Consider the following 7,148-nt stretch of genomic DNA (forward strand, 5'->3'; position numbering starts at 1 on the left):
ATGCATGTTAAGTGAATTGCAAACTTTAATTTCACTGTAGGTGTGCTTGAATGAGTTTGTCTGTCTATATGTGGCCCTGTGATGGACTGGCATCCTGTCCAGGGTGTACTCTAGCTCTTGCCCTATGTGTTGCCAAGTGCCAGCAGGGATGTTTGCTATTGTGTATGGCCACAGAGGATGTAACCTTAGAAGAGATTATTTCAGGAGCCGGGTGGCATTAAACAGGCTACTATAAATACACAACATTTATATTAATAGAGTGAAAGATGACGAATGGCGCTTACCATACACTAAAGTCTGCCTCTTATGAAACCGCACAAACATAAAGATACAACTGAAACAATGATCTGAAAGTCAAGTTATCCGTAGTTTTCCCCCTTTATAAATTTGCCACCAGTGCACAGCATCAGCATCACTCGGGTGACCGCCGTATCCACTGAGTGTTTGACATTGTGCGTATCTGCTGTACTTTTGTCGTGGCACAAATGGTATGTCTTTTACCAGATCTGACCTTCAGAGGAAAGGGAGAGGTTTTGAGCCTGGTATGGGTGCAGCAGGGTGACAGCACAGCAGGGGAGAAGGGGGAGGGAGAGAGGACCATGGCTTCTCAGAATAGACAAAGCCAGAGTCTAGCATTCCTGATAGGGAGCCTGGCTATTAACTGTGTCAAATTCTGGAAAAGTCACGCAGATAAGCTGACGACTGTTCTGCTGGTGGAACAACTGCAGGTTTAACTGACACCCAAAGTATTCACTCCCTTAGAATTTTATATGTTTTTACTGTTACAAAAAAAATACACTTTTTAAAAATTATGCTCCTCAAACTCAATGTGAAAAATGAATATCTACATGTTAAGTTAAATAAAAATATAAAACTCAAAATAATGGATTACATATGTGTGCAACTGTGTTATTATAATAGATTTAAAGCATCGCTTTTACAGAAAGGTTTCTTTAGACAAGAACACTTACAAGTCATTGAATATATTTTGGAGGAATTTCAAAAATACTCTGATATCATGAGCTCACAAGATGTAACCTCACAAAATGTACAATCCAGCCTCAGCATACCACTGACCAAATGTGTGATGCCATCCCAGGGTGGGAACTATAGCCAGGTAGGACTCAATGAAGGATTACACATGGGTCAACATTTACAAATGCTCCAGTCATATTGAAAACTATACTACATTATTTGTATGATCATAGGGATTCCAAAAGTTTGGACTATGTTATGGAGTTATGGGGTAAAAACAGCAAGCATTGTGGCAAAGGTCAATTTCACTTTGTACAGGGGTCAAAGGTTAAAGTTGCTCCAATTTTGGTAAAAAGTGACGTAAATTATATAGCTAATAGGGTTTTAAAAAGGAATAATTTGTACAACCTGTTATTCTTAGTTATCACATTACGGGGTGACGTGTCATTGAATCTAATCAACGTTGGCCTTGTTTAATGATGATGATAATAATAATAAATTTATTTATAAAGCACTTTAAATGAAAAGAAATCAACAAAGTGCTGAACAAACACAGAGTAAAAACAATTAAAACCCATAAAAACTGTTGAGTACAAACTACATTAAAAAGAAAGACAAAAATGATAAAACTAGTGATAAACAGTAGAAAATAAATAGGTTTTAAGACTGTTCTTAAAAGAGTCAACAGAATTTGCCTTTCAATTCCCAGCAGGCAGGCTGCTCCACAATGTAGGAGTATGGCAGGAAAAGGCTCTAAAACCTGCTGGCTTCCTTTTAAACCTTGGAACACAGAGCAAGTATGCATCCACTGACCGCAGGGTACAAGAAGGCACATAAGGCTTCACAAGTTCAGTAATATAACTGTCCATTTAGAGCCTTATAAGTCAACAAAAACTTGAAATCTGCTCTTAATGTCACAGGGAGCCACTTAACTAAAGAGAAGCCAGGACAGGTGTGATGATCAAACCTCCTGGTTTACATTAAAACTCTGGCAGCAGTGTTTTGTACCATCTGTAGACAATTTGAAGTTTCCAATCCACCTAACTTTGCTATTCTTTGGGTGTGGGAGGAAGCCGGAAGACCTGGAGAGAACCCACGCAAACACAGGGAGAACACACAAACCCCACACAGAAAAGCCACAGGCGGGAATTAAACCCATGACCTTCTTGCTGTGAGGCAACAGTGCCAACCACTAAGCCACCGTGCTGCCCCATTGCAATGTGATGCAAGTGAAAATGGGCCATCTTAACAACCCCTCTAATGTTCTAATGTGTAAATCAAAAGACAATGATGTATCAAAAGTCACACCCAGGTTTTTAACTTTTTCACAGTGACAAATCACACAGTCACCAAGTGACACTGATTTGCCAGAAAGATGTCTCAGTCTGGGAGGGCCAGCAACGATTATGTCAGTGTTTCCTGGATTCAAAAGCAGGATATTTGCAGACATTCAGTTCCTCACTGCAGCCACACAAGCATCCATTTTTGCAATCTGGGACATGTTGCCTATAAAGACTGACATATACATCTGGAGGTAATCAACATAGCAGTGGAATTCGATTCCATGACTCAGAATAAGATGGCCCAGAAGTGCAACATACAGGGAGAACAACAGAGTACCCAAAACAGAACCCTGAGGTACCCCAAATTTCATAGCTGAAAGTTTACATTTTGTGTCATTATGCATTATACACATTGCCTTCTACCTGACAAATAAGATCTCAGCCATGCAAGAACCCTTCCAGAAATACCAAAGTAATTTACCATTCACTCCAGCAAGATACCATGGTCAACTGTATCAGTAAGTCCAGCAGCATAAACAACGATGCATAATCTGCATCCATGGCCATGATAGATCACTTACTACTTTTGTGAGGGCAGTCTCAGTGGAATGATGAGCTCGAAAACATGAAATTAAGGACACAAAAAACATTATTCTCTGACAGATGGGCAAGATGCTGTTTTGCAACCAGCCTTTGCAGCACTTTGGAGAAAAATGATGAATTAAAAATAGGTCTATGATTCTCCAACAACCCAGAATCCAAAGTTTTTTTATAGCTGCTTTAAAGACAACCGGAAAACCTCCAGTGGTGAGTGTTAAATTTATAATAATCAACTAAATAGGCCATTATGATGACCGGAACTCCTTCACCAGCTTGGCAGGTAGTGGATCAAGAATATATATCATAGATATCTTGCCATCACAATTTGGGAAGCATCTTCAAAGGAATAGCATATTAAAATCTGATAAAACTGGTCTTGAATTACAACCCCTGGCAAAAATTATGGAATCACCGGCCTCAGAGGATGTTCATTCAGTTGTTTAATTTTGTAGAAAAAAAGCAGATCACAGACATGACACAAAACTAAAGTCATTTCAAATGGCAACTTTCTGGCTTTAAGAAACACTATAAGAAATCAGGAAAAAAAATTGTAAGTCAGTAACGGTTACTTTTTTAGACCAAGCAGAGGGAAAAAATATATGGAATCACTCAATTCTGAGGAAAAAAATATGGAATCATGAAAAAGATGCATTATCATCTTGAAAAATGATTTCATCATCCCCAAACATCCTTTCAATTGATGGGATAAGAAAAGTGTTCAAAATATCAACGTAAACTTGTGCATTTATTAATGATGTAATGACAGCCATCTCCCCAGTGCCTTTACCTGACATGCAGCCCCATATCATCAATGACTGTGGAAATTTACATGTTCTCTTCAGGCAGTCATCTTTCTAAATCTCATAGGAACGGCACCAAACAAAAGTTCCAGCATCATCACCTTGCCCAATGCAGATTTGAGATTCATCACTGAATATGACTTTCATTCAGTCATCCACAGTCCACGACTGCTTTTCCTTAGCCCATTGTAACCTTGTTTTTTTCTGTTTAGGTGTTAATGATGGCTTTCGTTTAACTTTTCTGTATGTAAATCCCATTTCCTTTAGGCGGTTTCTTACAGTTCGGTCACAGACGTTGACTCCAGTTTCCTCCCATTCATTCCTCATTTGTTTTGTTGTGCATTTTTGATTTTTGAGACATATTGCTTTAAGTTTTCTGTCTTGACGCTTTGATGTCTTCCTTGGTCTACCAGTATGTTTGCGTTTAACAACCTTCCCATGTTGTTTGTATTTGGTCCAGAGTTTAGACACAGCTGACTGTGAACAACCAACATCTTTTGCAACATTGCGTGATGATTTACCCTCTTTTAAGAGTTTGATAATCCTCTCCTTTGTTTCAATTGACATCTCTCGTGTTGGAGCCATGATTCAAGGTGTGATCACTCCTTTTTAGATGCAGACTAATGAGCAGATCTGATTTGATCCAGGAGTTAGTTTTGGGGATGAAAATTTACAGGGTGATTCCATAATTTATTCCTCAGAATTGAGTGAGTCCATATTTTTTCCCCTCTGCTTGGTCTAAAAAAGTAACCGTTACTGACTGTCACAATTTTTTTTCTGATTTCTTATAGTGTTTCTTAAAGCCAGAAAGTTGCTATGTGAAATTACTTGAGTTTTGTGTCATGTCTGTGATCTGCTTTTTTTCTACAAAATTAAACAACTGAATGAACATCCTCTGAGGCCGGTGATTCCATAATTTTTGCCAGGGGTTGTATTTGCTTAGTAAATATTTCATACAGCTGGAGAGATCAGGGGTATCTTCTCTATTATAGCCTCCACTTTATGATTAAAAAATCCATGACCTTTACTTTGGAAACCAGACATTCAAGTCAAGTCAAGTCTGAGAGCATGTGCTGGAGCTGCACTTTGCTCCATCCACAACACCACTTCCAATCTGTAGGGAAGATATCAGGCTCCCAGACTGAAAGAAAAATTGTTTGTAATGCTAAGTGAACAGCCTCTCCACCTGCCCAGTGGAACTCGGCTACAGCCACAAATCCCTGGAGCTTTTGTTGACCTTAGCTGTTTCACAGCCTTTGCAATCTCACCAAGATTTTCCGATTCACAACTGACTGGAGATTCGGCTCCAAGAACCCTAGCACCAGAAGTATGTAACATCTCAGCAGGGGGTTCAGCCTTATACAACTGCTCAAAGTAGCCAAGCCAACATGACAGTACAGCAGAGGCATGTGTCAGGACTGAACCCTCCTCTGCCATAACTGCAGTAGGCCGAGGTGTAGGTCTGGAGGAACAAAGTGCTTTGATTCCTCTGTAAGCAGGTCGAGGGTCGCTAGACCACAGATGATCACAGATTCCTCTAACAAATGCCTCCTTTGCCATTCTCAGGGTCATCAGAACCCACTTTCTCAGCTCCCTGTAAATCCTAACATTTCTGTCCAATTGTGTACTACAACTCCTCTGGATGAAATTTAGAGTGTCCTCTGTAATGAAACACCTCCTCCTGTGGACACTGGTGGTTCTAATACAATCCTCAGCAACTTTCAGGGTCTGGTTTCAGAAGAACTCCCACAGATCACCAACTGTGTCCATTTCTGTAAGTCCTCCAACCAAATTGCATGCTCCCGAGAAACCGTTTGATCTTGAAGCCTGGCTGGATTTAACCTTGGGCACTGAGCAGGCAGTACCGTGTGAGATTTAAACAGAATCCTCAAAAACATTCAAACATTCAAAACAGTTATAACGCTCCAATTTATTAATCCTATTAGCTCAAACAATAAGTTGCATCACTTTTTTTTTTTTTTTTTTTTAACCAAAAACTGTCCACAGAGTTACATCTGCCTGCTTCTTGCCCATGAACAGCTTCATGGTAGAGTGAAACAGAGAAGACAAAATAAATCCAGTTTATCAAAAGGCACATGAGAAACTTTAGTCTGGATTTCTTATGACTATTATGTTTGTCTCAGCACCATGATTGCTTTGCACTTGTTGTTCCTCCTGCCTGGAATGCTGGTCATCTCTGGTTGCTGAGGTTCTGATTGCCATTTCAGCAATCAGCTGTGAGCTACCATATCTCAGTGAGCTTGTAAAGTCTGTGAAACAGCTGAGGGAGGGTAAAGCTGCACGGATTTGTGAAGTCGCTGCTGAACTCCTTCAGACAGGTGGAGACACAGTTCTCATGCTGTTGCAAGCAATCTTTGCTTTCATTTGGGACACAGGCATCATTCCAACAGACTTTAAGGAAATGAAAGGGATCATATGGACAAGGTGTAGTGCACTGCTCTCTGAGCCAGGAAAGATGCCTGGAAGGATTAGTCATAACAGGATTCAGTCCCAGATACATGCTGACCAGCAGCTGGAATAGTCTGACTTCACAACCAAGACGTCAACCACTGACTGCTTCCTAGCTCTGTGCGTACTCATTGAACACAAGTGTTTAATTTGGTTGTTTGTTTGGTTGAATTTGGATATCCCCATCAAGTTGCTGAATTCTTCCCAATGAATACTGGAATTTTACAGGAATGTGTTTCAGTTCTGACTCTGTTTCCCGCTTCCTTGGACTGGGTGTTGCGTAGGGTCATGGGTACCATTGTTAGTGAGGAAAGGTTTACTGACCATGGCATTATGGGCAAAGCTGTGATTTTTGTGGAACCAGTGGATGAGCCCACTGCAACACTTAAGAACCTGAGTGATGAGTCAGAGTGTCCATGTTTGTAATTGTCCTGGATCAAGATCAAGATTCAGTCATTGAAGATCAAGATGAAGATGATGATCAAGATCAAGATGAAGTCATTGAATGGACTCTGTCATTAGAAGTGTATCTGTAATGTGGTTTAAGTGTCAGATGTGTTGAGAGATTCATTTCTCTCAGCAGGATCATTCATATCTCTGGGTCCTTGGCATTCTGGGAAGAGTATATGGAGTACTGAGGTTCCTGGACACACGCGTTTCATGATGCTGATAACTTTGCAAGTGTATAAAGGTCCACGTCTTGAAAGTCCCGTTGCTTCTTACTGTATGGTTGTGAGACCTGGACACTAAAAAGTAATCTAAGGTGATGATGACTGGATGTTTTTGATGCCCGGACTTTCGAATCCTTGAGTACCACTGGAATACCTTTATGTAAAAGCAGCAGTTATTCAAATTTAAACTAAGATGAGGAGTATCCATTTTATTGTCAGAGAACATCAGCTACAACATTTGGGCAATGTGGGGCACTTCTCTGGGCATGATCCAGCACGCAGGTGCCTCAGTGTTGAGGACCACAGCAACTGGAAAAGACCAAGGAAATGACCACATATCTCCAGGCTGT

The sequence above is a fragment of the Thalassophryne amazonica genome, chromosome 3 (genome assembly GCF_902500255.1).
Source record: "Thalassophryne amazonica chromosome 3, fThaAma1.1, whole genome shotgun sequence".
In the NCBI taxonomy this organism is placed as follows: Eukaryota; Metazoa; Chordata; class Actinopteri; order Batrachoidiformes; family Batrachoididae; genus Thalassophryne; species Thalassophryne amazonica.